The sequence below is a fragment of the Leopardus geoffroyi genome, chromosome D3 (assembly GCF_018350155.1).
Source record: "Leopardus geoffroyi isolate Oge1 chromosome D3, O.geoffroyi_Oge1_pat1.0, whole genome shotgun sequence".
In the NCBI taxonomy this organism is placed as follows: Eukaryota; Metazoa; Chordata; class Mammalia; order Carnivora; family Felidae; genus Leopardus; species Leopardus geoffroyi.
Window position 1 is genome coordinate 90,538,104 of NC_059339.1, and position 16,660 is coordinate 90,554,763.

At 40.6% G+C, this 16,660-nt stretch overlaps 1 protein-coding gene across 2 annotated transcripts in view; it reads left to right on the forward strand.

Moving 5' to 3' along the window:
* LOC123587518 (zinc finger protein 407-like) overlaps positions 1–16,660 on the forward strand; it is a 278,218-nt gene that overhangs the window by 73,661 nt on the left and 187,897 nt on the right. Inside the window, exons 1-2 of one of the 2 annotated variants that reach the window (XM_045457308.1) lie at positions 2,983–2,993; positions 15,382–15,391. The exons of the other annotated variant lie outside the window; for it this stretch is intronic. The gene's annotated coding sequence lies outside the window, so the exon portion shown is untranslated. Of the gene's footprint in view, positions 1–2,982; positions 2,994–15,381; positions 15,392–16,660 lie in introns of those variants that run through there. 2 annotated transcript variants of the gene reach the window in all.

Sequence of the window (16,660 nt, forward strand, 5' to 3'; positions counted from 1 at the left end):
TTCACTACACAAGCACAGGGTGGGCTGTGGAGTTCGCCGTCCTGAGAGTGAGCTCTGCTTAATACTGGACAAGATTGCCATTCGAATCTAAAAAGTGCATTTATCTGTAAAAAGATAAATTACTACTTTGAAATATAATTTATGTGTTTGCTTGTTTCTCTTCCTTATCAGATTTTACGTACCTTGAGGATAGAGGCCTGTGTCCTATTTATCTTTGTGTTTCCAGAACACAGGATAGGATTCTGGCCCACAGTGGATGTTCAGGAGACGTTTGCTTAATTAATATATTAGTAGTAGAGATGCTTGAATTTTTTTTTTTTCCTTGCAACAGCTCCCAAGCAGTATGAGGCCAAGGAAAACAATTCAGAAATAAATGGTTTCCTAACAATAGGATTCTTAAGATATTCGGCACTGTCTTAAAAATGACTACTGCCTAATTTTTTTCCTTATAAGAAGGAAATTTATCTGTCTTGATCAGGTAGACCACTTTCAATTCAGTTTTTATTTGTATGAGAACCTCATGCTTGTGTTTGTGTGTGTGTGTGTGTGTGTGTGTGTGTGTGTGTGTGTGTGTGAATTACATAATTATTAAAGTTTCTCCTAGGATAATTTGGTTTTTAAAAAAATTTTTTATTGTTTATTATTTTTGAGAGAGAGAGAGACTGAGAGCAAGCAGGGAAGGGGCAGAGAGAGAGAGAGAGAGAGAGAGACAGAATCTGAAGCAGGCTCCAGGCTCTGAGTGCTTAGGACAGAGCCGGATGCAGGGCTTGAACTCACAGACAGCGAGATCATGACCTGGGCTGTAGTTGGCCGCCCAACCAACTGAGCCACCCAGGCGCCCCTCTCCCAGGATAGTTTGTAACCGAGCTTCTAGTAAACTGCAGAATTTTGGTGGTGGTGGTATTATTATTATTATTTAGCATACAAAAATACAGAATCCTTGAGTTTTAGCAAGTTCATGAAATCCACACAGACACAATTTAATCATGAACTGTTTTTGACTACCATTTCTGCTGCTGCCAAAGTAGATTTTAAGCCACATTTTCAGATGCATCAACATTTCACTGGCGTGTTGATTCTATAAATTTTGTTTTGGATGTCGTGCTGGGGACAGGAAAGATATTAATTAGTGGTAGATAAGTTTTTAAACATTGCGTTCAGCTCAGTGCAGTCATTTTATATGACTGTGATGAATCATTGATGTTTTATTTCACTGACGGAATGATATAAAAATATTCATTAAAAAAGAGCAGCTGTAAAATGGCAATATGTAAATGTGCTGTGTGATTTTGCATACTATTTAGTTTTATAAATAAAAGTATTAGCTTTAAAGAAAGCATCGTATACTTGTGAGTTTTTCCAAAGATAATGCTACATAGACACTCATGCATGTAAGTATGTTAAAATGATTCACCCTTCAATCAATATATGCCTTAGGAGCAGTCATCAGACATAGTTTTAAAGTTGCCTTTTTCCCATCCATTGTGTCCACCACATTTTGTATGGCCCAGAATCAGGCGGTGAGGAAACCTGATTGGACCTCCAGGAAGTGCTCTGATGTTAATCAGCCTGGTGTGCAAGACAGAAAAGCTGATAGTCCGAAATTGCACTTTAAACTAAGACAGACTGTCAGTCTTTAGGAATGTTGGGGAATGGCCTATTTATGTAATCAGATACTAACCCTGGGAGGAAGCTGTCAGGCACATTCTTGTTGTGTAAGCAGCAGGCAAACTGTGCTTTATCTGACAGACAGTGTGTAAATCTGTCCATGCAAAAATCCAAATGTTTAGTTTGCTCCTAGTCACTGTAATAATCTGCTTATTTTCGTCTGCTAGAGCAATGACATCACTTAGCAGAATGTGCTGCAGACATAGGGCCCAGATAAGGCTGTGTTAGTGTCAGTCATTCATTCTGTGATTGGCAAGAAGAGAAATAGGAATTTACTAGAGGTTTGCTTTCAGCTAAAAGAATAGACAGCACGTTCTGGACAGGAATAACTATTTAGCGTGGTTATTTTACATCTTGGGAAAATGGATAGAAGACATCATGTCTAATTATAGTTTCTAGGAATAAGTAGCCTGCTATATCAATAACTATTGAAGAGTTATATCCCAAAGGAATCTTCTTTGATTTGTTAAGATGCTTTTACATATATATATATGTGTGTGTGTGTGTGTGTGTGTATTTCATTGACTTTTGTACGTGCTATATATATCACCCTTTCATGTATCATTTAAAAAAATACCTCATATTATGTCATCATTTGTTTCCTGTGAATAGTGACCTCTTCATGAATGTGGACATTTAAGAATCTGTAAATTAAACCCTATTTTTGAAGAGAAAGTGAAGTGTTTTTTCATTTGTTTGTTTTTTTAATCTGAATATATGACTTTAAAGTCAGGGAGTTAAAAGATGAATGCAGGGTTTTCATAAATTTGTTCAGTGAGAATAGAGTACCTTTCCATGACTGAAAGATCTCTATGTTATCAAATATTAATTGTTAGCAGTGTTTTCTTTGATAATTCACTCTTGGATAAGCAGTATACCTTCAGGAATTTTCTTTTAAGTTCCCATAAGATTAGATTGTTTAAAATTTTACTCAAGTCTTCAGTTTGGTTTTACCAAGTAAGTGATGTGTTTGCTAATTGTACATAATGATTCTAAACTGTATTAATTATTTTAAACAAAGGGGAAACCGAGTACCGGACCACGGTATTTTATGATCCATAACTTTATAGGACACATTGAACTCTCACCAGGAAAAGCTAGCTGCCGGCCAGATGAGCTGATGGTGGCATATGCCCTTGTTGGACCACCAGAGAGAGACCCCTTTGCCCAGGTCCGGGTAGCCAGAGGTGTCTGAGAGGCCCAAGAGCTTTCTAAGAATTTTAACAACAGTGGTAGGAGAGAACTAAAATATATACGAAAGCATGCATAGCTGACACACCGATATCACCCCTTGGAATACGAGCGTAATTGCATTTCCGCTCTGTGTTCTGTACAGTTGTAGTCATCTTTATTTTGATTTAGTATGAACATACCAAGTATATTTATAGAGTACTTGACTACTGTAATTATTTACTACTTAAGCACCCGATAGTAACTTCACATAATTAGTCAAAGTTTAATTGATTTTATTACCTGTCAAAGTTAAATTGCCCAAATTTTCAAATCAGCTAATTTAGAAACATACCCCCTTAGATTATTTGATCACTGAATTTAAAATGTTACCTCTTGACAGAGCTCTGTCGCCCACTCTGTCTATACGAATCCCTGGTCAGATCCACTTAAGCTCAGGTAAAAGTTAAAATTCAATCAGAGGACTTGTTTACTTGATAGCAATTAACGTGTGCTAATATTGTTGCTTTTGTTTTTCCCCAGAGGAAATGCTCCTAATCATGTTTCACCTGGGCTTTTATTCTCAGTACTTTTCTTCTCCTTCTCCCGCTTCCAAGTGACTCTGTGTATATTCCTTAGTGCTTCACTGCATGTTATTGTTGAAGAGTAGTAGATACCAGTAATTGATGTAAACTTATTTATCGTGAAAAATGCTAGTGGTGTTTGGAGATGTACAACACGGATCTCTGGATATTCTGTGAGGCGGTTTGTAGAAACGAGGACAAGTGTCTCCTCTGTCTTTGAGCATCTTTTTTTCAGTTCCGAGCTCTTAAGCAAGATTTTGTGAATATCCTCATGGAAGTTGCAGTGGAATGCTTCGTTCTATACATAACCAGTAGATACAGATGAAGTCTCTGTTTATTCATCTGGTATTTTTGTGTTTTCCTACCCTAGTTCTCAGTCTCCGTTGAGAACGTTCAGTATGGTAATTGAGTACCTGTGACCTGTAAAGGCATCAAAACAGCTGGTTTTGGGGTGTGGGTTACAGCATGTATTCTCTGTTCTTTTGCTGTTGTTGGTGTCTTACCTTTCCAGACCTGTACTTCCTGGTTTTCTATTCTGATACAGCTGTTTCTGGAAGCTTAATTTATTAGATGGTTGCTTTCCTTTGTTTCGTTTTTATTGTCTTAGACAAGTAAAAAAGTAGAGGTACTCAGGCCTCTGTCTCCTGGAAGTCAGGCCCCTCTGTTCCGGTGGGGAATTTACTACCATTTGGACTGCATATGGACTCTTGGATAAAACGACAGGGCTTAAAATATGATGCACATAGAATTTCTCACCGACCGTGATGGTTGCTTGATATCTCCCAGTATATTCGATTCACTCTTCCTCAGAACCCATCTTTGCTGTCCTAGAGAGAGGTAGTCTTCCAAGTTTTGAGACTTTGAGCACACCTTGTTCCTAAGACTAGACTTCATGGAAATTAGTTGAAATCAGATTTATAGGGATTTATTGTTGGGACATATTTTGGGGGTGTTTTATTCCAGCTCCATCGCACCTGACATATGTAGACCTTGGGGCTGAGAGAATAACCAGGGCACCAGCCACCAGCGTTGCAGCTGAGTTGGTGTCATGGCGGCTCTCTGTTCCACTTCTGTGCAATGACCTCCTTTGAGCAACTTTGTGGTTTTCAGTATGCCTTTGGGAATGTCATTTGTCAGAGTATTTTTGCCATATTTTGACCCTTTGATAAAATTTAGTTATGCACAAATATGAAATTTTTTAAATGTTTGATAATATCACTTTTGTGCCCCCCACTACGATACTACTGTGAAAGATATCAAGAAGTTGAAAATCAATGTAAATGTCCCTGAATTGTTTAGATTTCTTTAGGGAATGTGCACAGAAAGAAGTAGAAAATTCTCAAAAGTTAATGAGATGGTGTGGAGTAGAACTGTGAGTGGCAAATAAGCTATAACCAGATCATGACTCTGGTGTAACATAGGGCATTAAAATGGGGTATAAAACAAGGAGAGGTCTTTAGCGAGGGCTGGTCTGATGGCCTCCAAAGTCTGTTAATATTTTTTTATTATCGAATACCTGGAACCATCTCTTCAAAGTTGTGATTATGATCTTACTCAGGGCAAACAGGAGAATCTTTAATTGTCGTGAACAGTATCTATGATTAGCTGTCTGCTCTACGGCATTCACGCGTAGGCTTACAAAGGCATTGGACACTGATGTCTGAGCTACCTGAATACAAATATAATGAGGCTTAGACTTCATAAATTCAAAGGCCAAAATATATCTTTCTTTCTAACGTTCTCATACTGCCTCAGTACATATTTCAGCTCTTGTCTCTCTCTGTAGTACTTTGATTGTATGAGCTATATAATACTACGTAAGTATGACATAGAAAAGCCCCCACAGTGGATGAAAATTAGTGATTCTGGTAAATTGTATTTAAGGTTAAACCTCTTTGGGGTGCCTGGGTGGCTCAGTGGGTTAAGCATCCGACTTTGGCTCAGGTCATGATCTTGAGGTTTGTGAGGTTGAGCCCCACATCAGGCTCTGTGCTGACAGCTCAGAGCCTGGAGCCTGCTTTGGATTCTGTGTCTCCCCCTCTCTGCCCCTCCCCTGCTCACACTCTGTCTCTCTCTCTCTCTCTGTCTGTCTCTGTCTCTCTCAAAAATAGACATTAAAAGTTATTTTTAAAAGAATCTGCTTATTCATATATATTTTTTAAATGTTTATTTATTTTGTGAGAGATTGAGAGCGAGCAGGGGAGAGGCAGAGGGAGAGGTAGAGAGAGAATCCCAAGCAAGCTCTGCACAGTCAGCACAGAGCCCGATGCAGGCCTCAGTCCCCACAATTGTGAGATGATGATCTGCGCTGAAATCAAGAGTTGGCCGCTTAACGGACTGAGCCACCCAGGTGCCCCTATTCTTATATATTTCGTAACGTGAAATGTGTGCTTGTAGATGTTTCTAATACAGCAGTGCGTAACGTGGTAAGTAGAAGTTCTCTTTTCTAAAATTGAGACCCTTCCTCTTCCTCCAGGCTTCCCACTCCCCGCCCGATACAGCTACTATTCACAGTCTGGTGTGAGACTCTTACACTTGTTTTCTGTTTATTTGTATGTGTGTGGTGTGTGTGGTTTTTTGTTTTTTTTTTTTTTTTTTGGTAAGTGACATATTAAAATAAACCTAATTCCAGGGGTGCTTGGGTAACTGTCTGTTAAGCGTGTGACTTCGACTCAGGTCATGATCTTGCGGTCTATGAGTTCTAGACCTGCATCAGGCTCTGTGCTGACAGCTGGAGAACCGGGAGCCTGCTTCGGATTCTGTGTCTTTCTCTCTCTCTGCCCCTCCCCCACTTGTGCTCTGTCTCTCTGTCTCTCGAAAATAAATAAACTTCAAAACTTTTTTTAAAATAAACAATTCTGTAAATTTTTCCCCTTTGTAATATTTAATTCATCAATTGAACAGCCATTTACTAGGGACCTACTATGTGCCAGGCAATGTATTGGGCCCTGGAGATACAGCAGAAAATAAATCAGGCAAACATTGTGCTGTCATGAGCTTACATTTTGGTGTGGGGAGATATTCAGTAAACAAAATGAAAAGTCAGATATATTCCAGTATTAAAATAGTGGTGATACAGTAAAATTTTTAAGAGAGGGAAGAACCATAGTGAGGGCTGGGGTGCCAGGGGAAAGCCTTGGAGAGAAGGCGGCACGTGAGTCAAGAGGGGCTGAGCCACAGGAGTACTTGAGGCCCAAGGAAGAGTCTCGCGTGTGTCCCACCGGAAGGAGAGCACGGGCCGTGGCCAAGTGCCGCGGGGGCCTGTGTGCCAGGAGCGAGGCGCAGGACGGGAAGGAAGAGTTTGTGGGAGCTCGGGCCACACGAAGGTCTGGAGGACTCTGCAAGGACTTTGACTTTTTCTTCTGTGCGGGATGAGAAGGTCTGGCATGGTCTGGCAGAGGTGTTAACAGGAGCACTGTCTGCGGGGTGCAGACACTCGGCCGAGTGGTAGGAAGGTGGACGGGGATGGCAGAGGCAGGGAGGCTCTCATTGTGATCCTGCCACGAAGGGATGGTGCTTTGGGCCCTGGCAGTAGCAGCAGAGGAGATGGAGGTGTCCACACCCTGAGTATATCTAGGAAGCACAGCCCACAGGCTTCACTGGTAGGTTGGATGAGAAAAGGATGAACGGACGATGCCAAGATTTGGGCCTGAACAACGGGAGGGATGAAGCCATGTCATTAACTAGCTAGGCAGAAACGAGCAGGTGCCACTGGTGGACGTTGGGAGCTAGGTTTAGACACATTCAGTTTGAGAACGCTGTTAGGCAAACTGCTGGATTCGTCGGGTGGTCAGCTGAATACGGGCCAGACCTCAGAGGACACCTCAGAGCTGCAGATGTGAACTCAGAGGGCAGAATACACACCACCAAAGGACTGAATACAGGTCCAACAGAAGAGGCGTAAGGACCAGACCCTACATGGTGTCTTTGGGCGGACGGGGGTACAAAGGTGAGTGCTGAGGATCACCAGAGGGCTGTGTTGTCGAGTCAGGAAGTGGGCGTGCGTCCGGGGACGGCTCTCTGCTGGTTGCTCGCGCGTCTTAGGCTGCCAGGTGCAAGTCCGGGCTTCCTCTTGAGTAGGAGTCTGATACTGACGACCCTGGTGCGCCGAGCTTGTTACGGGAGGACAGGACCGCAGTCCTGGCTGCCGGGCATGCCGGACTCTGGTGCAGCGACGTAGGTTCTGCTGGGGCAGCTGGCCCTTCCTGGGGCCCAGGGAGGCCTGCCTGTCGCCGAACTCTCCCTGCTACTCCTGCTCCCGAAGCTTCCTTATTACTACCTGAGGTGAAATAGCTTTTTGGACTCTACTGCATTTCCATGTATTTTACTCTGAAAAGTCTTTAAAAAAGAGATAATGGTACAAAGTGTTGAGCGGTTTGCTTTCTTTGTATCATAAAGTCTAAACTAGCCGGCTCTTTGCCTTTCCTTTCCGTTCTTTCCCAGCCCATAACGGAAAAGTCGTTTTTGTCACTAACGTCATTTTGGTAGTTCAGTTACTTCTGTATCGTAGCCTCCCTAACACTATCTCTATGCCAAGCGTGAGTATATTTTATCACCTACATCTTTCTAGTTGTTTTTGCTTATGCGCTTTAATTATATGGGAAAGAACTGTAGTCTAGTATTTTGAATGCTGGAAGGCAGATCATAAACGATAATGGCAACCCATAGAGTCTTGAGGTGTCGAAGATTTGAAAAATTAGTATAGGTGATCTACATATGCGATGTTTACAGATGCCTGTCTGAATTTGCCTTTTCAAAATAATTTAGAATATATGAGATGTAGATGAAATCCACAAATCTGTTTTGTGAAAAGAAGAATCCATAGCTGCACACATTCAATTTTGTAAAATAAATAATTCTGTTTTGTGTTGTGAGGAAGCTAAGGGAATTGCTTTGCCTTGAATTTGAGAATCTTTCCCATCGGCATATACCTCGAATCTGCGCGCACAGCCTGGTTTCACGCCTGCTTCATTACAGGTGACTCCATACCCACTGTGTACAGGCCACGTGGAAGAAAGGGCAAGGAGCCTACTAGTAGTTTGTTAACAGCTTGCTCTCACGTGGATCACATTAACTTTAAAACCCTTAAAAACTTGTTTTTTTATGTTAATCTAATGTTAGCACTTTCCCTTGAGCCTGTGATTTTAGAAAGGAACAGATCAAATCCCTTACCACGTGATCTTTCCATTGACATTTCTTTCCATTGACATTTCTTGAATGTCAGAATATTATGATTTAAAGCAAGCTGTGATCCGTGTCAGGCTCTACAGTGTCCACGTTGAGTTCGTCTGCTGAACTCACATTGTGCCTCGGTGATGCTCCAGTGCACAAATACCCTGGGATATTTACTCTGGAGTGTGCTGTAAGTGCTGCTCTTCGGACTGAGGTCTCAGAAAGGGTCAATTTTGTACTGAACTCTGAGATTGCTGGGCAATACATCTCAACCCTTCCGGCTAATCTTACCTTGAGCTCAAATGGTTCCCTAGATCATCCTGACATGCTGGAAGGCCGAGATGATGACAAAGGCCAAGACAATGAAATACCTAAGTTTGGAAAGGCTGCCTTTCCCAGCTCCAGCAAATCACAGTCACCACCAGGTTGGACAGTCCTTTCTAAATCTGGAAAATATATTCAAATGTCTAGAAATCCTGTTTCTGTAATAGACACATAAAGACCTACAGGATATTTGCTAGCATTTAAGACGCATGGGTCTGTGGAACACGTTCCAGTATTGCAATAATATCTTTTAGAAAAAAACAAATACTAGTCGTGCATATGTTGAAGGTAAATTTTAACTTGTTTGGTAGAAAGATGTAGTTTATTCATTTCAACTTAATCTGTTGTATGTCTGAGTCCTGTAAGAAGTCATTTGGGATAGTGATACTCTATTGTCCCTTAACTAAGAACAACGCACCCGTTTAGAGAGTTGAATACACTGGGTATCAGTTGTCGGTTCTAACAGGGCTATAGTATTAGCAGACTTGAATTTCCTATGTTAGAGGTATAATCCAAGCACAACTTACGATCAATCATGTTGTCTTCAGTTTATTAATTTTGTTGAGGAAAACGGTTACTCTTTTTAAACCACCCTGGTAGGTCTTTATTGGAGAGGATTACTGGCAGGGGACTCGAAGTAGGAAACTGTGGCTTTCTTATTGTTGTTTTTAGTCACTGTGAAATGATAGATCGTTCTCTTGATTTACTATTTATAGAACACCAGTGATCTAACTGTGATACAGAATGAAGAGATGTCCTGTGCCCAGTATTTTTAAAAATATTGATGTGGGTACACACCAGGAATAAGAATTACATAGTCCTACGGAGGCTCAGAGAGGCTGTCCATGGCCAGACGCTAACTTCTCTTTCCCCAGCACCGTGAATGTCTGGACCCAACATTATTTCTGAATCCGTGGCATGCCAGAAACTGAGCAACATTGCTTCTATGAAACTATCAGCTTTATTAACAAAAGGGGATTGGAATTTATTCTATAGAGATATGCAGGGTTTTTCTATAATGTATGCCTGTCCTTGTAAAATTTCATGCAGTCATGCTAATGAAACATTTTCTTGATGTAGTATTATAATACTAGTATAAGACCTTATTACGACTTTTATAAATTCTGTACAAATCAGAGTTTTTTGATGGGTAGCACTGTGACAGATTGTCTGATTTGGGACAAAAGTTCTTGTTCATACTCAGCTTCCGTTAATATATCAGTTGTGTTTAACTTTAATACACTAGAATTTTAAAAGAAAATTAGTTCATTTTGTAGTTGATTTTTTTTTTTCTCTTAGTGCTTTTCTCTTTTCCATAAGCCTGTTTTTGGTTTTACTGGTAAAATCTATCATGTTTCTATTTGTTAACCAGTTCACTCTAATACAGTAACTGGTGAGAGTGTCATCTGAAAACTGAGCAAAATGCTTTTCCCGTCGACATGTAAGTGTGATCTCGTTTCTTAGCTCTCAAGTAACATTTTCATAGCGTCTACAGGTATGTTGCTTGAAAGACAGCTGTTGTCTTAGCGCGAACGTGCTGTTTGGAAGACTGCAATACTTGGTCAAATATAAAAGTGAGCTCATCATAAATCTCAGGTGTGAACGTTGTTACGGTAGGTTTGTTTCTTCTTTTTCCCCAGACATGCGCGGTTTGTGGCTTGTATGTATACATACTGCATCTGAGTGGTCATGGGCACTCGTGAAGGGTAAAGGCACATTCACCTCCTTAGCAAATTATAGTCAAATAATTGTGGGAAACAAGCACTGAAGAGACATAGGAAGCGGAGAAAGAGAAACAATAGGTCGGTGGTTCCTTTTGTCCTTTCGAAGCCAAATTCCTCTCTCTGGTGATTGGGATCGTCTTAATCTGACTCTGCTTCGATTCAGCGTCTTTACCTCTCTCTTCCGTGCAGGGTGCTCCCCGCACCCCCTACGGGGCTCGGGTGATTGGCTCAGGGCTCACACTCACCACCTGGCCGGGTCTGCCTGTCTCTGCTCCTGAGCCGGAGCTTGTCAGCGCCTGCTCCCTGCCTTACTGGTGTCTGCTCTGTTCTTTCAGGCTCACCTGAAGCCCCACCTCATCCGTGAAGTCTTTCTGGCGATTTCAGTCAGGAGCCACCACACCAGTGCTTTTTGTAAACATCTTTTAAGGCCTCTTTTAAAAGCCCAACATAATGTGGTGCTTTTGTGTTCTAATTCTTTCACTGAACCTAGTGTCGACCGTTAAATCATAGGCTTCTTTTGCAGAGACATGTATGTCTTCATAGGTCTGAACGTAGCACAGGTCATTTCTAGACACACAGTAGGTGGTAATACCTAATTTTTTTTTATTGATCACTTGATACAGAAGTAGCTGAATGATTATAATTTGAAGATTGTTAGGATTGTGTTCTCAATGTCCGAAGACAAAACAATAGTCAAGGCATTTGTGATGAAGCTTTAAATGAAATTTGAAATTCCTTTTGTCAATTTATCTCAGATTAGTTGTATTAATAAGAGCAATGATTTAACAGAAATTCTCTTTGTATGGTCTTTAAATAGTAATATTAGTCCTTTATTTGTAAGTGCTATTTTAACCTTCCTTACATAAATCCAGTGTTTTCTTCCCTAACCTGAAGCGATAAAATCTCATTTAGTCCAGAGTAGAGGATTTTGGCAATTTAATATATGTCTTGTTCTTCAGGACTTGACTTCTATGGTTAGTTAAAATTGTTTCAACTTCCCAAGCCCTCCAGGTCTGGGAAACCCTTGAAAGGGGGTAGTTTGAAGTGGAGGGGGCAGCCTGTGACGGGAATAGGTCTCATATGCGGTATAATTCCTTCCACCTGTTCTTTTCGTGTTGGTGTTTTAGAGCCATGCAGGAAACATAAACTCTTTCAGGACTAAACCAACTTCTCAGGCCCTGAGAAGGGGACTTAGTGGAGCTTTCTTTTCAGCGTTCGATTCGAGTTCTGTTGCCCTGTGTAGATCAGGGTGTTGGGGGACATTGGGGGGTGGCGGGAACGTGACCTATCATCTAAGCCAGGGATTGGCAAACTATGGCCTGCATGCCAGGACTAACATGCCTGCGTGTTAGTCGCACTAACGGTGTGTAAATAAAGTTTTATTGGAACAGAGCCACGCTGCTTTGTTGATTTACTCTCTATGGCCGCTTCTGTCCTAAGGAGGCAGAGATGAGTATTTGTATCAAAGACCTGATGAGTCGCCATGCTATGGAGAAGATGTTTACTGTCCTTGACACAGAGCTTTTCCAAGCCCCTGACGGAAGATAGCTCTGTGCTGGTGAGCATTGGGTACAGCACATGCTAGGGAGTGGGAAAGATTACAGCCAAGCTTCACGGGATGGTTTTGGGTAGACATGAGTTTATGGTCTCTTTGACAAAGAAAAATTTCATGGGAATGAGATTTTGAAGGATGAATTCAAATCTCTGAGGGCATAGCCGTTGTAATCCTTGAATGTTTTTCTTCGGAATGAGTCATTCTCTTGGTTCTTAGTAGACTAAAGCAACCTGGGATTAATATTCTGCTTTAATGCTCCTCCCAGAAGTAATTTTGACACAAAGCTTTTCAACCTTGGGATTGGATTGAAAGAGCCGCAAAATATATTTCACAGCTTTTAGAATCTGAATGATATCTTAAGAGGTTTTAAAATGACAGGCTTTGGTGTGAGTGAGGTTAAATTTCTTTTCCAACTAGTTAACAAGGATCTAGCTTGTTAATTAGGCTAATTATCACCTGTTCAGGGCAAAAATGCACTCAAGACTGTTGGCTTAAGTAGCAGGCTCCCTTGCTGTATAAAAGCCCGGGAGGCAGTGGGAGGGGCGGTCCAACTTTCATCTGTAAGCCACACGTAAAGCCTGAAGAGTTGAATTTAGTAAATGAAACCTTTCTAATCTTAGGTCTTTGTGGCTTCTTGATATAAATCATGCTCGTGTTTTATATATAATCAGAAACAGGCCACTCTCCCAGGCTAGCCTTGTTTAAGTAATCTGGATACTAGCATTATCACGTAATAACTTCGGTTTCAGGTTATAACTTCATTCATTGAGTCAGAGTTTTTATTTGGACTTTGTACACATATACATGCACACAAATGTTTGGAAGGAGATGGTCAGAGGGACGTTGAATGTCTTCATAGTTACTATTTACCTGTCAGTGTACCTTTTTGATTACTCAATTCAGAGAAAAATACTGATTATTTTCCATGCAGTTTAAAGTTGGGCATTACACATAAACATATGTGTAGTACTTTGAAACTTCATAGAAGTAAGATGAGTAAGATTACTGTGGGCTAATACTGGGGTATTTTAATATGGATTTAGTGCCCGTTTCTCATGAATCGGTCTAAAAGCAGTATTGTATATTTTTACTCAGATGTTTCCCGGGCCAAAAATAACAGAGGCATCTCACAATTCTGGTGCTTACAGATACCGCATCTGTTACACGGCAGAATGTCCTGAACTTTGTCATCTTGCTTTGTTATCCTTGGGGGTACCTTTTCAGCCTAAGACGCTCACGTGAATTAATTGAGCGCCATGGTTGCTCTTCGGTGGTTGTCGTTCTGTGCCTTTTATGTGCTGCTTTGTTCAAGGAAGTGATTGTTTTCAGTTACGTTTGCAGCTCAGCAGAATTTGTGCGGTAGCCCTACTGCGCAAAGATTCCATCATACTCTGTTTTCATTTCATCTCTCAGTGTATGGTTATATAATCATTAAATTATAATAATTTTAATAAGAGGCTTTTATTTCAAAGAAACTGCCTGAGCATCGGTAGCATTTGAGGAACTCAGAAATTGTGGAAACAAATTCATTAGTGTGGTGGATGGTTTTGGTAGGAATCAGACACACCTGGCCTCGTCCCAGTTCCGTGCTCCGTTTTTCCCCATAAAGACCAGCAATGCTTGTCAGTTATGCTTTTGCAGCCTCAGTTGGGCTTTACTGGAATAGTTTTGAACCAGTCAACACCTTTGTTTCACAGTTTTGAGAGATAATAACTGCATGATTAGTTAATATTTTGACAAAGTTGAGCCTACTCTTCTATTAAAATTTTATTTGTAGCACACCAGATCGCGTTCATTGCTGTGCTTTTTTTTGTAGATGTGAATTTGTGTGATTTATTAATTTGACAAGAGTGGTCCAAGGAGTCATGTAGAGAAGATAAGAAATATTGCTTGATTGTGTAATTAAAATGTCCATTTTGAATTGTGAAAAATTTCAAAAGGCAAAGAAAGCATTTGGGAAGATGTTAACATATGGCCATATTTACTTTGAATTCCTTCTCTTTTCAAAACGACAAACTTGTAACACTATAGCAAACACTGTCCCATATGCATGCCCTCACCCCTCTTGTCAGACGCCTTGGTGTCACGTACAGGCTTTTGCATGTGGGCTTCATAGGTTTGTATTTAATACTTTTTTTTTTTCCTGAATGGTACTGTTCTGTGCCCAACTTGTTTTGTTTTAATGCGGTTACGTTTTTGAGATTGCTAATAAACGTACCCCTAGGTGATGCATTTTTCTACATTATCATGTCCCATTTTGTGATGAAACCCACTATTTATCTACTCCCCAGCTGCCGGATACTTAAGATTGTTTACATTTTAATGGGGATGACTTTTTTTTTTTATCTTCCTGTGCTCCTGCCAGAGTTTCCCAATTGTGTATACCTAGACTGAGCTTTCTGGAAGAGAGGTAGGGATGTCTACAGCTTTAAAAGGCATTGCTGAAGCAATTATATCCTAAATTATTCTGGATTGGAGAGATTAGAAAAGAACACAAAAGTATACTAGTGATACCTCTTACTGTATGTATTTAAAAAGTATAAAGTGATAGAGCACCAAAGTATCAAAATACCCTTGTCTTCATAGGTCAGTGGAATATGTGCAGAGTTTTCATTAAGTTACTAATAAGTGGAATGAATAATCCACCTAATAAGGTTTTAAATATTTTAAATAACATTTAAAAATATAATTTGAAGACTAGGGCGCCCGGGTGGCTCGGTCGGTTAAGCGTCCGACTTCGGCTCAGGTCATGATCTCACGGTTCGTAAGTTTGAGCCCCGCAGAAGGCTCTGTGCTGACAGCTCAGAGCCTGGAGCCTGCTACAGACTCTGTGTCTCCCTCTCTCCCTCTGCCCCTCCCCTACTCGTGCTCTCTTTGTCTCTCAAAAAATAATAAAAAAAAAGTAAATAATTTACATTAAAAAATACATAATTTGAAGAAGATGAATATAGACTCTCCTGTTAGGATGCTTACCTAGTGTAGTAATAGGGAAAAATAAAGTTAAGGACAGATCTCAAAAAAGTAGTTCTATATTTTGACATAACCTGTCTGCTCTTTAAGCATTCAAAGCCAGACAGCTGTAATAGAGTTTCTGTAAGGCAGAAGCATCTATTAAGATAATGGTATGATCATATATTTCAACTCCCAATCGATTCTGTGGTTTTACTTTGTACATAACACCGAGTGACACCCCTGTGAGAACTTCTCGTTTTGTTATGTGTCTAACAACGAGGATATCATATACTCATTTCAAAATTTTAAGTCAAGAGGTGTGGGTTTTATTTAGTCTTGGCTCTGCTGTTACAAATCATGACAGGAGTGACTTCCAAGGAGACAGGTTCCCCACAAGATTTAACGGAGAGACCAAACAGGGCCCAGAGCCATTCCAAGTGTGGCAGGGGTACCAAGGAGAAGACAGCACACATAACCAGAAATCTAAAAAGCCTATTGTGAATGTATCAGAAAACGCTTAGAATTTACTTTGGAAGCCTTATAAACTTACTCTAAAAGATGAAGCCTTAGCTGACTTTCATACTTACCCACATGCAAAAGGGCTTTATTCCGAAAAGTTAGACATCTCAATCCCTGGAAGCCAGGAATTTTGTAATGACATCTCTTGGTAGGAACTGGTACAGGTGTTATGTGTAACATTCTACATTTGAAATTGTTTCCCTCAAAATGTGCAGATCGTTAGTACATTGTCTTCAGATTCCCACATTTTTGAGAAGTCTGGTATCATTTCGATTTCTTTTGCTTGTGACATTTTTTTTCCCCTTTGAAACCTTTTAAGATCACTTTATATCCGGTAGAAGCATCTAGTGAAGCCTGAGGAAAGAGAAAGTAACAAAATGCCTTTTCTCATTACAAGTCTTACAGCACTATTTGGCATTTTGAACTTTCTATTAAATATTATAAAACAGCCAGATTATGTAAGACCTAGAAATGGTGTTGAGGCTCACCTACTCTTCTCCCAGAGATGGCTTTCTCAATGCTACATTTGTCATTCCTCTGCTATGGCCTGTGATACGATTTTTTAAAAATTTAACTTATAAATGTTTTAAGGTTTAAAAAATTTATATAAGAACTTTAGAATACCAAAGGAGTGTACCGGAACAAATACAGAAAACGTGGGCTTTATACATACATCTAGGTGCTAGGTATGCAGTTATATCATGTTCTGCATGTTTGAAATACTCACCTTGTAAAATAAGCCCAGATGCTGAGGAAGGTGACGGGACCAAACGGCATGAGAATCGGGAGCGCCAGGCAGCCTGCATAGCCCGTGTTGCCGTGGCGCAGAGATCTCCCATTCTGACTTGGGGTCTGGTGAGACCAAGTAAAGGATGAAACTTAAACCACCAGTGTAGTTCATCCGGTCCGTCCGGAATTTTTTATAGAGCACCACCACGTACCTCGAACTTGGATGGGCCTTAAGGAGACGAGGTGAACCAGACGCCATCTTA